Below are 17,413 nucleotides of genomic sequence, written 5' to 3'. Positions count from 1 at the left end.
GAGTTGGGGACTGGAATAATTTACTAAGGGAGATATTTGATAAATTTCCAAGTTCTTTGAAATTATTTAACAAAAGATTAGGTAAACAAATGATACGGAATCTGCAACATGGGCGACTGCCCTAAATGTGACCAACTGATAATATAGGGACATTCTTTTATCTATGCAGGAAATTGTCATTCGATCGGCCGCCTGCGCTGTGAGCCAGTCTCCTGCCAAGCACTTTGCCGTAACGCGTTTCTTGGCATCACAAGTTCCCCTCGTATGCAGTCTGCTAAGAGTTTTATCAGGGTAAGGTTCAGTTTAGTCAAGTGTTCACGTGTTTGTGCTCAGTGTGTTGTTCCAATGCCATTTTCATTACGTGAGAGTGTGTATATACAGAATACCTTCATAGAATACAGGAAATCTTGTGCGAAAACACTGACTCAGTGCCAGGCGAGCACTGGCTGCATTACAGCAAAGTGTTTGGCAGAAGACAAGCTCACAGCATAGGCGACCAGGCGAGCGACAATCCCTGCATAGATAAAAGAATGTCCCTGTAGATTGATGGTCCCTTCCCTAACAAACCTATATAATTTATTTTCAGAAATTTGCTGTATGATACTTTGTAACTTTTAATATATTATTAGTAACAGTAATTGAAACTGAAGTCTAACAAAGAATTGTATCAAAGAACAGCGGGAGTGGTTGAAGTGATGAGGAAGAGAAGGTTACAGTTCTATGGACACTCCTCGAGGATGGACAGTAAGAGAATAAAGAAGAGAATCTTTGAACTCTTCAGGAAGAGGAAGACAGTGCTGAAATGGTTTCGAGTAGTGAGGTTGGACTTGAAAAAAATAAGGATTCTGGAAGATTATATCTTGGACAGAAATAGATTTAGACAACTCATCAGAAAGTTCCACGCTTGCAAAGATTGTCAAAGGTGGTCCATAGATGGAAGAAACATTTATTTTAAAAGTAGCATTAATTAAGTTATACAATTCGGTTTGCAGATATTGCTCTGTGTTTTTTTTTTTTTTTGCAAGTTGCTTTACATCGCACCGACACAGATAGGTCTTATGGTGACGATGGGGCAGGAAAGGGCTAGGAGGGGGAAGGAAGCGGCTGTGGTCTTAATTAAGGTACAGCTCCAGCATTTGCCTGGTGTGAAAATGGGAAACCACGGAAAACCATCTTCAGGGCTGCCGACAGTGGGGTTCGAACCTACTATCTCCCGAATACTGGCCGCTCTTAAGCGACTGCAGCTATCGAGCTCGGTATATTGCTCATTTATGTTTTATTTTCTATATAACGATCCTTCTGAGTTTCCCTTCCGAAACAAAATAATGTAGTTACTGTGGAATGGCCCTGTCACATTCAATGCAGCATAGGCTAACAACTCCTGTCCCAAAACAATAAGACAAAGGTACCTTCTCTGTTAAATCATTATGTAAACAAAGATGCTCAAAGGTAAGAGGAACATTGAAAAATTAACTTAGATAAAATAGGTAAGTGATCAGTTTGCTATAGTAAAAGCAAGAAAACTACTAATTTAAGTTAAGTTTTCTTCAATTTTGTTTTAGTTAAAATCAAAGTAGTTATTATAAGATTTATTACACAGAAGACTGTGTACATGGAAATATTCAACTGAAAACAGAAAGTTCATATCATCCAGGAGTAAAATGTTAAAAACGATGGTTCTAGCTTGGCAAGCTAGTACGTGATACTCCCGTCCGTGCATTCCGCAGAAGCATCAAAGTTATGCCAGGAGATACAGTCTTTGGTCACAAATTCTGTAATGAAACCCATGGGCTGCTGTTCTTGTGAAGATGTGTTTCCATTTATTTGTGTTAGTAAGTGTTAGAAATGAAGATGAAATGTAAACTTTAATTTAGGCTACTAGTTTAATATTATACTGTATTTAAATAAATTTGAAGTGCATTAAATGCTTTGCGTTGTTTACATTACTTTACCAGATTCTAGATTTAAATGAAGTTATATCCCAATATTTGGAGGGGCTCCTGGTCACACTATTTTGCTTAGTTATGCCACAATAAGCTCTCTCAGCATAACTCACCAAAGCTAGGGCAGGCCCAGATTTGGAACCATAATATACAGAAGCTCCAGTAATTCTTGACAAGTTACAAATAAGGATTCACATAGGCCTATGTTAAAAAAAAAAAAATGTGATGTAATTCAGATTTCAGTAACGGTTGAAGTCCACTTAGTCCACTTGAGGCATTACTATAACGATTATGAAGCAGGTGTCTTAAGGATATGAAAAAAACGATAAAATATAGTAGGCCTACAGTGAAATATGTGAACAAAGAACAAAATAATAGGCCTAATAGTTATAACTGTAAAGCACAAGAGTAACAAAGACACAGGTCTAGCTAATATCACAAATTCAGATTTCAAAATTACTACAAAATGCTAGGCAAAAAATATGGCTTCATGGAAGCAATATGAGGGTATGAGACATGAAAGTCTTATGAAGCAATACCTGAATTTAAAATGTACACCTACCGCTATAGTGCATGAATTGTACTGACCAGTGAGAAACTATTTTTCAGAATTTAAGCCCATTCCTCTCAACTGGATGGTTTTCAAAACAAAATATGTTAAAAGAAACGCATAAGCAATCTGTTAATTTCTCATGTATTCAAAAACTACTGAAGATCCTTTACACATATTATGGATTCTTTTAAGGTTATTAGGTTAGATATACAAATTATTTCACACACTCAAACACAATATGAATAAACTGTGAAGTAATGTAGAATTATTAGAGGAATATTTAAAAATAATGTTAAGTTATAGCTTATCTTACCAAAGACGAAACTAGGTGGTATCTAATTTTCCAAACTCTACCACAGCACTCCAGCCAGTTTAGTCTTTCCAGTGCATTGTTCTGTAAGAGAAAAAACACTTTTAATGGACTTGGACCACTCAATATTTCAGTACGTCAACAAAAGACCAACTACACACGCGTAAAACATTAGCCCACCCACGCCAACGGTAAAAAAAACAAACATTCTTACTTTAATTATGTACTCTGCATACATATGAAATAGTCTGTTGTCTCACGAGTTTAAAATATAATTCATGCTGATCTTCATTCAAACAACGGGCAAAACAATATTTGGTATATCGATTCGCTGACGGTCAACACGATTGAATAAAACGATTTCTGAAGGTTGAAGCAGAGAAATTTGACACCTTCCAGACACCATATGAATGCAGTTTCATCATATTTTAGGCAAAAACCTAACTAATTTCAGCACTATCTCATCAAACGTCAAATACACTGCCACTCTTCTGCAGTAGCAGAGGATTTAGAACACACTGGTAACCTCTACCCAGGAGACTGCACATGCGCAACACAGCCAACACAACTCCGTACAAATGTGACGTAGGCCTGTATCACCACGAATTGGAGGGGAAGTAAGTGGGCTCGATCCTCGATCAACAGAATGTTTAGCCATGCCTATATCAGCATTAAGAATACTTACCAAGCATTTGCCTATAAATCATCATTTATATCTCACTTTAATTCTAGGAATCCTATTTCTGAACGAAGGAAAACGTCCCTTGCGAGTTCAAATAATGGAATATACCGTAATGTGTGACAGTCTGAGCAACGTGGATTTTTATTCTCTTTGAAACGCAATATTTAAGATTGAAGTTTGCACTTTGCAGCAATAACACACACACACACACACACACACACAGAAAACCGCGGCATATATTTGCTTTCAATTCCAGAAATACACTACATAACTTAATACTATAATTTGTCACATTCTTTATTTTAAACAATTTCACCATGAGGTATAATTTACCTTTTAGGCCACTTAATAATAATTATTATAATTATAAATAGTACCGTATTGGTTTTATTGGTTTTATGGCGGTTTTCGAAGACGCTAAGGTACCGAATATTGGCCTGCAGGAATTCTTTTACGTTCCAGTAAATCTACACGAGGATGCCGTTTTTTAGCACCTTCAAATACAACCGGGGTGAGCCAAGATCGAACCTGCCACTAAGTACGAGTCAGAATACCAGCGCCTTAGTAGTCTTCTCTAGCACCGTCTCATTGGCCTGAACCGTGAGAATTATAGCCTATCGGCCAATTTTAGGCCTTGGGTGTTAATTCGTGAGTGGGTCTATTCGATTAGCGACTGTATTTTTTATTGGTTAGGTGGTCTGTTGAGTGTTGATATATAAAATCATAATTGGTCGCAGCCACCCAGCAATATGGCGAATCTATTAGACGCGTGCCATTACGTGATATGCGGACACGACTTCTATGGCACATCAGACAACATACCACACACATATTTTAATGTTTTTAACATGTAATACATTGGTCAAAAATCTAATAACACATTTTAACATTACGCTGTAATCAAGAAGTATATCTCAATTAATTCTATGGCCATACTTTTTTCAATTTTTATTAAGTTAAAGTAAAAATATACCTTGGGCCTGTTCCACGAACGAACTTAGTAACTTTTCACTTTGCCCTTTTCAGTTCAGATTTTGTTCCACCATCACTTTTCAGATTTGTCTTGCAAAGTGAAATGTTAAGAATCTTTTCACTTTTCAAGCCTGTTATGTTCCTTCATCGGTACAGACGCTAAGTGCAAAGAAATTAAGTGAAAAGTTTTCAGAAATCTTGCAAAGAATCGATTCCCTTTACAGCTGTTAATTAACAGGTATCTACACTAGTTTCTTGGCGTTCTTAAAATGTACCTGTTTTTAAGATGTAATTTTCCATGATGTTTGCAAAATTATATCATGAAACATTCAGTCAAATGGATTTATATGTTATGCAATCTAATACCTAATTGAAGTTAAATGAGGGGTTTCCCCATGATTTTAAAGAAAAATAACTTACGGCACACTAGACACTAACACTAGTCAGTAAAGGTTTGCCATCCCAGCTTTATATAGACTTCTGATTCCGGGAACTACCTAAACTAAATGCAGTTACTACGATATCTTTCATTTAGTTACCGATACTGTAGTTTTAACCAACGGGCTGAAATTCCACACCTGCCCACTAAATGAACGAAACCGGGAGTGCCTGGTCGAGGTGGTAAAGGCGTGGATGTAGGTTCGATTCGATGTTAGGCAGTTGAAAAAATTAAAGAAACGAGATTTTCACTTCTGGAGGTGCACATGGCTGTAAGGGTCACTCAGCCTACATAAAAATGAGCACCAGGTTAATTCTTGGAGGCAAAGGTGGCCGGACATACAGCTAACCCCTATGGGTGAGGGCGGTAAAATTACAACCATGGTATGCCCTGCCTGTCGTAAAAGGCGACCAAACGCGGTCCCAGGGGGTCTTAACTTAACTTGGGGGCCATTATCTGAGTCCTGGCATTGCTTCTACTTACTTGTGTCAGGCTCCTCACTTTCATCTATCCTATCCGTTCTCTCTTGAACTCTTGTTATTTTCTGACCCCGACGGTATTAGGTCACTAGTCCTAGGGAGTCTTTCACCTTCACGCCCTTTGTGGTCCTTGTCTTTCTTTGACCGATACCTTCATTTTTCGAATTCTCCTTCTTGGTTCTCTCTGATTAGTGTTATATAGAGGATGGTTGCCTAGTTGTACTTTATCTTAAAACAATAATCACCATCACCGCCACATTTACCTTCCACCCTGGCCTTCCACCCAGGGAGCGTGGGTTGGCAAACACGAGGTTCTCAGCTGACTTCTGACATTGCTTCCACTTAGTTGTGCAGACTCCTCACTTTCATTTATCCTATTCCACTTCCCTTGGTCAACTGTTGTTCTTTTCCGATCCCGACGTTCAAGGCATAGGGAGGTTTTCATTCTCATGCCCTTCATGGCCCTTGTCTTTCTTCGGTCGAAGTGCCGAATCCCTTCACGTTATTCTCTCTCTGATTAGTGTTAGCCCTAACAGGTTTGTTTCTTTACAAATTGCTTTACGCCGCATCGACGTGAGGACAGGAATGGGAAGGACACGGTCGTGGCCTTAATTAAGGCGCAGTCCCAGCATTTGCCTGCTGTGAAAATAGGGAACTACGGGAAGTCATCTTCAGGGATGCTGATTAATGTGATGTCACTGAAAGTACACTTTCTATTACGACATACTCCATTCATACAAATCCACAACCTCAGCATCTTTGGAGACCAATCCCTGTGGGTGGGGGTCGCAGACGAAGAATACCCTCACGGTATCCCCTGCCTGTCGTAAGGGGCGACTAAAAGGGGTGACCAAGGCGCGGAAAAGGATTGTGGCTTTGGTACGGTGTGATAGACCCCCTTTGGATGGGATGGGATGGGATGGGATGGGATGGGATGGGATGGGATGGGATGGGATGGGATGGGATGGGTTGGGTTGGGAAGGGCTATTTTTTTATTGTTTGGAGGGCTAGTTGTAGGCCGAATCAAAATTCTATCACCAAGAATCCAGTTGGGTGGAAGTGACATGTACCCGCGCAGTAGTATCCGCCTGACAATACACGACTCCACACAGCCGAATGCCAGAAGACATATTATTATTAATTTGTAAATATGTTTTTAATACTTATTCGTCTGTACACGCTAAGGGGTAGATGTTATTACGTGTGATTTGAGGAAGGGGTCCTGGAGCTCATTGCCTCAATCAGCCCGTATTAGGCATCGTCCAACATCAGACCCCGGACAATACCTGCTACGAACAGGTGGGTATTTCCTTGGCTGCTTGGTTCGGTTACAGAGGCCCCTGATCGGAGTCCGTGGCATTCGGAGAGGATGATTTCGGGCATGGCTTCGAAACGTCTTCAGCCTGCCCTCAAAGGGCTAACCCCGTGAGAAGAAGCGCAGCGTGAAAGTATGGGATCCAGCTTCGCTAAGTTCCTGGTTGCTACCTGAACCGATGGGCACGATTTCGAGCTGATTAAATCCATCCCTTTTAGTAGACACATGCAAGGTGTCTGCGGCGAACTTGAGAATCTGAAGAAAATGCGCAGTGGCAGTGTGCTCTTAAAGACGCGCATAGCAGTTCAGGCCGATCAGTTGCTTAAGTGCGATCACTTTGGCGAAATCCCCGTCAAAGTGGAGGAGCACAAATCCTTGAATATGGTTCGCGAAGTCATCTTCCACTGCGACCTCATTTTGAATACGGATGACGAGTTGATGGAAGACATAAAGAACCGCGGCGTGACTCATGTCCGGTTCATTACTCGAAAAGTCAACGGTGAAGACGTGGCCACCGATGCCGTTATTGTCTCTTTCAAGTTGCCAGTATTACAGAAAAAGTCAAGGTAACAACCGATCGTTGCGATGTGAGGTCGTACATCCCGCCTGCAATGCGGTACTAGTGTGTCAAAGGTTCGGGCATATGGTACCTCGTTGTTCGAATCGGTCAGTGTGTGGTACATGTATAAGTGGAGCTCATGGCGCGGAAGAGTGCACAGTTCCTTACAGGTGCACTAACTGTCCTGGCCTTCATTCTAGAGAGAGAAACTGTCCAGGCTATCTCAGTGAGAAGAAGATCCGGAGATCAAGCCCCTGGATGGTCTCTCCAACCAGGAAGGGAGGCGTAAGTTTAATTCCACGAATATACCTGCGAATACACTACACTATAGCATGAGAGCACAGAGTCTACCATCAAAAGTTAAAAACTTCATGGCCGTTCCGTATTGAAATGGGAATCACAAAAGTAATTTAATATAATGGAATCCACCTTTTCAATACACAAAGGTGGATTCCATTATACTAAATTACTTTTGTGATTCAGAGTCTACCAGGTTCATCATTCACTTCAGCAATACCGTGAAGATCTTTGCGACTAAGAAGGCCGCTGTTGCTCCTGTGAGCAAAGCCGCAAAGAGTAAAAGCTCAAAAGGAGGGACCACTCAACCTTCGACCACAAAATAAGCCTGTGCTGGCTGAGAATCCTAAGCCGGCACAGCAAGTTTCAGGTGATATGGCAGAGTCGGCATCGTCGACCGGGACTGAGAATCAATCTCCCAGCCCGTCTAAGTTAGGAAAGAAGGCGGAAAAGAGGGACGTCCTTACCAGGCGCCTCCCCACTCGTCGTGCGAAAGGGAGATCATGTCCTCCATATGAATGGTTTGTATCGGCACCAGCAGGCACGCCTGATTCAAAACCTTGGCGCTCCCCTCGTAGGAAGAGATCCCATTGCCGAAATGCGTCGAGTTTTTGCACGTCAGTCTCGTCCGCTGATGCTATTTTTTTGCTACGGCCTTTTATATCGCACCGACTCGATAGGTCTTACGGCGACGATGGGATAGGAAAGGCCTAGGAATGGGAAGGAAGCGGCCGTGGCCTTAATTAAGGTACAGCCCCAGCATTTGCCTGGTGTGAAAATGGGAAACCACGGAAAACCAACTTCAGGGCTGCCGACAGCGGGATTCGAACCCACGATCTCCCGGATGCAAGCTCACAGCCGCGCGCCTCTACACGCACGGTCAACTCGCCCGGTCGTCCGCTGATGGATATCGAGCATTCATCTGCATCCACGGATGTAGATGTTGAAGTGGCGTTGGTATTTCTGTCACCTCTGATATCTCCTGTCATAGCGACAGTTTGTAATGCCTACTTTTCACCAGGCCAGCCTCTTAATGCATACGATGTAATTGATCTTATAAATAAACTCACATATCCATTCCTCATATTGGGTGATTTTAACGGTCATCACCCACTATGGGGCTCTGAAATGCCAAGCTCCAAAGGAAGGGATTTGGAACGGTTAATAAGAGAGCTGGATTTATGCATCTTCAATACAGGGGAACCAACACATTTCAGCGTAGTGCACGGCACCTTCTCATGCATTAATGTTGGTCTATGTAGTCGAGCCCACGTTCCTCTGTTTCGGCGGAATGTACACGATGACCTCTGTGACAGTGACCATTCCCCTCGGCGAATTCTTAAACTTGCTGATTGGCCAAAGTTTACATCAGTTGCCGTCTTCACGCCGCGAATAGACGGAGCGATGAGATAATATATCGTACAAGTTATTCTTGTTGATGCTGAGGAGTCCATGCCATCTATTTCTGAGACCCCTCGACGAAAACTAGTCCCATGGTGAAACGAAGAAATTGCAGCAGCTATAAAAGAACGACGTCTCGCTCATGAACGGTATCGTAGGCAACCCACAGTGGCCAACTTGGTAACCTGAAAAAACTCCGCGCTAAGGCGAGAGTAAGAGAGAGTAAGAAAGATTCCTGGGAAAGATATATATTGTCTATGACGTCACATACACCATCATCTCAAATGTGGACTCAACTTCGACGCATTTCGGGAGTACAAGCACCACCTTTAGCACCTGGAATCCTCATGCAGACCGTATCGTGACTGATCCATCCTCGATTTCTAATCATCTTCCAAGTCATTTCCCAGATGAACCTGGTCCCTAGAATTATCATCGTGATTTCCTAGCTCTGAAGCGGGGAGCAGGACGTCATCATCTCTGCTTTTCCACTCAAGCTTCAGAAGACTATAACGTGATCTTTACGGAGTGGGAACTCCGCAGCACCTCGGCGCTTTACAAGGACCCGTCTCCCGGATCAGGTAATGTCCATAACCAGATGTTGAAACTCCTCAGCGACGAAAGCTCTTATATCTCCTATATCAACAATCTCTGTTTATACAAAATCCACAGCCGCAGCATCTTTGGCGACCAAGGCCTACGGTAACGACTAATGTGATGTCGCTTCCATCACACACTTTGTCGCGTTACACAAATTTTCGGTTGACCTCCATCCAAGGCCTGGAAATGCTCGACAACTGATGGGGTCGCGGAGAGTTTCAAAAATACGCCGATAGATGTCATTTTTATGGGCTGACCTCCACAATGCTCTTAAATGGGAAAGAACACAAGTATGTTGATATTCACCTGATAAACTCTCAAAAATGCTATAAGGACGGGAAAATTTACAAAAATGAATCGGTTTAAGTCACATAATACTTATTCCGTACCTGACAGTCTATAGCATTTTGAAGAATCATTTACATTTTCAAGATGTTTCACAGTCTCTCCATTTTTTAAATATATACCTATGTAAGAGTTTTAAGCAACCCATTGATCTAAATAAATTCTAATCATTAGGTGCTTTTCTGTGCCAAAAAACCAGATATTTTCAAAGTAGTCTCACAAATTCAATGTTTTCCTTTCCTTACGGGTCTAGCTGATCTGCAATAAAAAGTTAATTTAAATCACCATTATTGGCATTTTCATAAGTTCATTTACTTTCTTCTGAAATTTTGTTGTTTTCATGTTCTTCTCAGATTTTAACTCTTTCGGTTCTGTTGAAGCTTATAAAATATTTTCTTATATCTATCAATTGAGTTCCAATAAAATATTTTCTTATATCTATCAATTGAATTCCTCAACAATATAGATAACCTTCTGTTTCTGTTGTATTTAGCTCTTCGGGATGTTTTTGGAGTTTGTGTGGATACTACAATTACTAATTTTGTTATAGGAGGTTGAGAAGATTACCCATAAATGAAGCTGCCATTGATTGACTTCTTTCTGGTTTAGATGAATCTAATCTGGGGTGGGATAACTTCTGCATTTGGTACATATTTGTTTATGAATGGGGTAAACACTATATATGGATACTAAAGTATTTTATTTGGAAGAAGCCTCTTCTTTGTGGAGGTAACACTAAAATCAGATTCACGGAAATTATTGCTATACACTTTCGAAGGTCTTAGTTTTTTGCCGCATCTCGAAACGGCAAGTTCCCACTTCTCTAGTAATGTTGGATCAGTAAGAAACAGATAGAAAGTCACATTTTCTTCTTTCTTTGCACTGTTTGAAGTACATCTTGGAACAAAGCAATGCACCAGTTTTAACACTTCACTCACATTCCCACATTGTGCACGAAATGTACATTACATTACTTGCTCTACAAGAATTATCACAGTATTGACAGTAACACCACACTCTTCGTCGCTGCCATAAAAAAACTAACGGTAGCATTGGTATTTTGGTACAGAACTAGACGAAGAAACCATACAAATATTTAGTACTATTAAACATTTTCATTCTGTACCCTGATGGAGTAAGGCGGGCCTTCTAGAGGTTCGCGCACGTTCTCAGGCCAAGGAGATTGGAAGCCGTGATTTGAGGTGCGGAGAAGGTGAGGGGGTGCCACCCGGTGCCTATAAATAGATATGTCCCGAAATTTGACTTACAAGGAAACATCTGCAATGGTTAAATCGTCGATCGCGATGAAACTTGGAAAACATACTGAGGTACACGTAAAAACGATGTCGGCATCAATTTTGGGTGCCAACATTCATTAGGGCGTTAACTACGGAGCCTAAAGGTTGCGACATTTCAAAATCTGCGCGATCAGCGATGATTACCTGCTGGCCAATGTTAAGCCTGCACACTGCGTGCTTGGAGACACGCCTCTGCACCTCCTCCCCTCCACACACGTTTCCCTTCACCCTCGCCAGCACGTTTTCTTAGCTGTCGAAGAGAACCGGTGCTACACTTTGGGTAATCTATCAGCCTTCCTCATATCTCTCCTTTGTAATTTCCAAATTGTATTAGTCAGTTTACGTTTTCTGAAATGTTTATGAAAACGTTTGGACCTGGCGAGTTGGCCGTGCGGTTAGAGGCGCACGACTGTGACATTGCATCCGGGAGATTGTGGGTTCGAATCCCACTGTCGGCAGCCCTGAAGATGGTTTTGCGTGGTTTCCCATTTTCACACCAGGCAAATGCTGGGGTTGTACCTTAATTAAGGCCACGGCCGCTTCCTTCCGACTCCTAGGCCATTCTTACCCCATCGCCGCCATAAAACCTATCTGTGTCGGTGCGACGTAAAGCAATTAGCAAAAAAAATGGCACCTGTTGTTAACTGTGTTTTGTTTCGGTTTCCTTTTCACTATTTTTTAATGTTTCGAATAGACCAAAGATTGTTTTTGTTTACTATCAGTTACTGGCGGGAGTTTGCCCGATGTAATGTAGGCCTATACGGAGTAATTTATTGTGTTGCCTTGCAATTGTTTGTTGTTGTACCAGTTCGTACAATAGCCATTTAACTTTTTGCGTATATAGCTGCCATTATACCCAGAAGACTGTAGTGTGATACTTTAATATCGGTACTTGTTGAATACATAGACCTTCGTCAGCTATAACGCAAAAGTACCGGTACAGTAAGACTACAGGCCTGCCTGTGATTACTGTATACCTACTGCATATATAAATGCACATCTTTTTTATTTTTCAAGGCTTTTCTTATTACGTCAAACTTTACTACATTCCATGTCATACTCATATCAAAGTTGCCTATGCATTAAATGTATTTATATTCGACAACCACTGCTGCAATTGAAATGTGTTGTGCCTGTCACTGCAAAACATAAATAAATCGTTCAGTACAAGCACAGATAAAAACATTCTACCTATAGGCCTATTCCTTATACCAGAGTACGCAATACGAAAAATACCAGTAGTTTCAAACTCGGAGTTTATAATTGTTGTTGTCGTCCGCGATGTCGTTTCGTTATGACACAACTGATAGCGTACACAAAATGGGTAGGGGGGGGGGGGGGGGGAAGGGGACATAAAATGAAGATCTGGACCTATAACCAGGTTTTGATATCCCGAGGTACCGAATCTCATTACATTCAATGAGATCCTCTACCCGGGCACGTAATTTTTTTTACATAAAAAAAGGTATTTAACGTTGTTTAAAGGCGGGAGATTTATTTAGTTGTGGACGATTTAATGTAATTAATTCCAAATGTATGTCAAATCTACAGGACACTACTGACAGCTTTAAGGCGTTTTAGTTGTAAATAATAATTTAAGCGTAGGTAGGACGCAGTTCCCCATCCCACGTTTGACCACGCCAGGTGGTACTTAACTCGGAGTTGTACCCACGAATGTGACAACTCACCAGAATTAGCAGGAATGAAAATGTGACATTTGAATAAAATACGGGTATATTAGTGTAGGTTATTTATTATCATTTTGTGTGAAACGGAACGTTATTTAAAGGATTTCAATAATTATAGTACGAAAAGAAGCAAAGTATAGAGCCGGTCCCGTTGAACAGCTAAGCAGCCGGCAAGCGCGGGGAAAAGGGAAACGTGCGGTGGCGAACCAATTGGAGCGTGGAGGGGAGGAGGTGCAGAGGCGTGTCTCCAAGCACGCAATGTGCAGGCTTAGCATTGGCCAGCAGGTATTCATCGCTGATCGCGCGGAATTTGAAATGTCGCAACTTTTAGGCCCCGTAGTTAACGCCCTAATGAATGTTGACACCCAAAATTGATGCCGACATCGTTTTTACGTGTACCTCAATGTGTTTTCCAAGTTTCTTTGCGATCGGCGACTTGACCATTGTCGATGTTTCCTTGTTAGTACAGGAGAATGGAAAACTACGGAAAACCATATTCTGGTTAGCCGACGGTGGGAGCCAGACCCTCCGCCTCTCGATTGCAGAGCTGCAAGGCTATAAAAACTATCCACTGCTGAGCTGAAACTATAAGAAGGAGGGGTCGATGACCTAGATGATAGGCCCCTTTAAAACACAAGCGTCATCATCTTAATCAAACTACAAAATAACTAAGCCCACCGTTGGTGCCAAAACACTGTTCAAATCGTAGAATTTGTGGAGTTCCTTCAGCCTCACCCTGGGCCAAAGTTCTTTCTGGTTCACTCTCGGTATACACCCTACTAGACACTGGATCTGGTAGTTCTTTTGTAAATCAGTTTTTTGTAGATGGAATGATCTTAATGTACCTTCGAGATTGTGATTCCTCTGAAACTTAAATGTCTGCCGATGGTCATCACGTACATCCTATAAAGTGTGTCAGAGCTCATATGAAAATTCATAATTTCTCTTGGAACTGGAATTTCAATGTTGTCCCAGATTTGACAGTTCCTCTCATTCTAGGTTCTGATTTAATTCTAGCCACCGGGTTATCTGTCGATTTCATTAGTCGATCATTTGTATTTCGTTTCAGATCCAATGAAAGTTTCCCTTTTGAAAATCCTTCCGGAAACAAAACTTTATGCGTTCTATCAAACTGTAATCCCCTTATCGATTGCTCTGATCTGTCTGAAAACCAAGCCCTCGTACTGAACAACCTTTTTGGAGAATTTCCGGATATGCTTAGTGCAAAACTAGGGTGCGCCAAAGAGTTCTCTTATTGCATCGAATTAAAAGACCATACGCCGTTCAAACATTTCCCTTTAAGCTGTTCCCCTCCCAAACTCGCTGCCATGAGGAAATCTATCACCGATTTGTTAGAAAAGGGTGTTATAAGTCCCTCGAAGTCCTCTTTTAGCAGCTCCGCTTCCTTAATCCCCAAGAAAGACGGCCAACCTAGTCTTGTGATAGATTATAGATCATTGATTCGTCATGTTGTGTTCAATAGTTTTCTTCTACCCACTGTCGAGCCCGCTTTACAGTCCTTTGGGAAAGCCTAATTCTATTAGGTTTTTGACTCCAATTCGGCGTATTTTCAGATACCTCTTGATCCTAGTTGCCGTGAATTTACAGCCTTTGCCACTCCTTTCGGCTTGTATCAGTTTAGCAAAGTACCCATGGGCATTTCTGTAGGTGGTCAGGCGCTTAGCCGCATACTCGATTCGGTCTCTGGAGATCTAAAGTTTTCCTGTCTGTTTGCTTATTTGGACGGCGTTGTAATTTTTAACACATTTCTTGAGGAAAACGTCACTCATCTTCGCGAGCTCCTCATTAGACTGAAGAAACATGAGTTCACTGTCATTCCTGAGAAAGTATACTTGTATTCTAGGCGGATCAAATTCTTAGGGCACATTGTCTTCGGCGCTGGCATCTCCGTAAATCCAGAGAGAGTGAAGAGTGTTCGTGAGTCTCCCAGGCCTAAAATCTCCGAGGTGTCCGCAGGTGTCTTAGCATGGTGGGATTCTAGAGCATATTCATCCCCAATATTTCCGATATTTTGGCTCCGTTAAATCTGTTAAAGAGAAAAACACTCATTTCTGTTGGGGTGACGCTCAAAAACAAGCCTTTTGTAAACTTAAAGATGCTCTTTGTCAAGCTCCCGTCTTGCACAGTCCTGATTTTAATGGTGACTTTGTTATTCAATCCGATGCCATTGACATTGAAGTCTCTGCCGTGCTATAACAGAGGTTAGAGGATAACAGTTTGGCCCCTATCGCGAACTTCAGTAAGAGGTTGCACGACTCTCAGTCTACGTACAAAAAGGGGCGATTAGCTGTCGTCCTAGGTGTTGAAAAGTTCCACTCGTTCCTAGAACATCATCATTTTGGGGTTCACACGGATAACCAAACGCTATCCTGGATGAGCGGTAATGTCAGGAAACTAGGACGCTAAGAAGCTATTCGACTCGTCGGATTCTTCGCTTATCATCTTTTAAGTTCACTGTGGTACATGTGAGAGGCAAGGACAATACTGTCGATGATTGTTTATCACATATCTTTGAAGGCGTAGAAACAACTGATTGTGACGTCGGATGGAGTCCCGACGCTCACCTTCCCATCTGTATTCTTAAAAATTTAGGTTTACAGATCTGGCTGAATTTCAGAAGAAAGGTGAACGAATGTGTTCGTATAATGGATACAATCTCTAGTAATGTACAGGATTGGGAATCTTTCTAGATGAAGAAAGGTCTGTTATGTCATAAGAGTCCCCGAAAAATTTCAAAGATATTCGTTCTCCGTAAGATCTATGATTTTAAATTATCATCATGATTCTCACTTGGGTGCTCACTTTGGGCAACTTAAAACCATCCATAAAATCGCTAGGATCTATCACCGGCCAAATTTTTAAAAAAGATGTTTTCGAATATGTTAAGATTTGTGACGATTGTCAAACATGTAAGCCTGTTCAAAATGGTCAAGTCGGCTTTCACCCCGCCGATGTTGCTAATTCCAATGGGGAGAAATTGCTCATCGACTTTTTCGGGTCGTTAACAAGATCCCAAAACGGGAACATCGGTATATTATCTGTCATTGATGGTTTCTCCAAGTTCATTTGGTTGTTTCCCGTTCGTAAGACTAATTCCACTGTCACTATAAATATATTAACTAAACACATGTTCGACATCTTTAACCCTCCCAAGACTTTAATATAATACAATTCTCCTGTTTTTACTTGTGCTAATTTCCAAAACATGTGGTTCTCTTGGGGAATTAAACACGTCCCACTCATCCCCCACCACCCCCAACCAAAACTCGTCCAGAGATTTCATCGTAACCTTAAAACATATTTGTCTGCCTTTCACCATAATAATCACTCCCATTAGGATTCCTATCTGTCTTTCTTTAGTCTAGGGTTCAACACAGCCATCCGTGAGTCCAGCCGATTTACTCCTGCTGAACTGTTCTTGGGGAGAATCCTCAACTATCCGCTCGCACTGAAATGGAACATTGAATATCTCCCTGAACCTTCCCGCCACATGGACGTTAAAGAGAAATGGAAAATAGCTTCCGAACACCTGATCAAGGCCAGAGACAAAGTTGCTCTAAGATACAAGGGAAGAAAACCTGTTCCTTTCCGAGTTGGAGACCTGGTCCTAATCAAGAGATTTCTGCTACGGACCACGTCAGCGAAATGCTATGCCAGAAGTGGTCTGGACCTAAGATCGTTGAATTTCTGGAGCCTGTAACGGTCAAACTAGAAGACGTCGCCACCCATGTTTTTCCAAGGCCCATGTGTCCTTGTTGAAACTGTACCATTCAAGGAGCCCGTAATGTTTAATTAGTATACTTTTCCTGAATTATTATACAATTTTGATTCTATTGGATTAAATTAGAATAACCCTGTAGTAAGAAAACAATCCACTCAAACCCTTTCTGTTTCAGGGGTGGAAACCCTTCCCCTTTCTTTCAAAGAAAAGTTACGGCAAAAGGGAAGTAAACTGAGTCTAATTCCAAACTGGCAAAATAAAAAGGAGAAGAAAATGAATCGAAGTAAGGCCGAATTCGACACATTCGGGTTTTTGTGATTCTAAAGGACTACAACAGTATAGCTGCCTGGAGGTATCGCTATTCTTTGAGGTATTATGCTGGCCTTAGTGAACGAACGCTTATACCAGCATATTCCTTCGAGACGCGTGTATATTTGGCTGCTTAGTATTCTCTACGCCAGACTTGACGTGTAGTTCGTCCCGATTAGACAGATGGCACCTCATGAAACAGAGGATTGCCAAACCATTTCTTTCTAGCTTACCTTTGATTAGGGTTATCTCTGGTTGTCTGACAATAAGTTTGGAGAAAAGATGGAGACGTTGACCTGCAAGATGGCTTTCATCTCGTACAAATGGTACTATAAAACATTTAAACGTTATTTTAAATGGCTCTCTAAGTTTAGAGTCGTGAATATGACTACTTCAATCTCGAGGTATTTATCCTATTTATCCTCTCTCGGCTTGCCATAGTTATGCTAGTTTGTTTACTGAGAGATCCCTTGTTTAATGT

At 41.5% G+C, this 17,413-nt stretch overlaps 1 protein-coding gene across 8 annotated transcripts in view; it reads right to left on the bottom strand.

Annotated features, from left to right (window-relative positions):
- Axud1 (AXIN1 up-regulated 1) overlaps nucleotides 1-17,413 on the bottom strand; it is a 371,647-nt gene that overhangs the window by 54,379 nt on the left and 299,855 nt on the right. For 5 of the 8 annotated variants that reach the window (XM_067145317.2, XM_067145322.2, XM_067145321.2 and 2 more), the window contains exons 1-2: nucleotides 3,021-3,339; nucleotides 2,810-2,890 (exon numbers count right to left, since the gene is read on the bottom strand). The gene's annotated coding sequence lies outside the window, so the exon portion shown is untranslated. Of the gene's footprint in view, nucleotides 1-2,809; nucleotides 3,340-17,413 lie in introns of those variants that run through there. The other 3 variants (XM_067145318.2, XM_067145326.2, XM_067145319.2) reach the window with 2 other exon arrangements.

Source organism: Anabrus simplex, chromosome 4 (assembly GCF_040414725.1).
Source record: "Anabrus simplex isolate iqAnaSimp1 chromosome 4, ASM4041472v1, whole genome shotgun sequence".
NCBI classification, from domain to species: Eukaryota; Metazoa; Arthropoda; class Insecta; order Orthoptera; family Tettigoniidae; genus Anabrus; species Anabrus simplex.
This window is presented reverse-complemented; position numbering and strand designations above follow the sequence as displayed.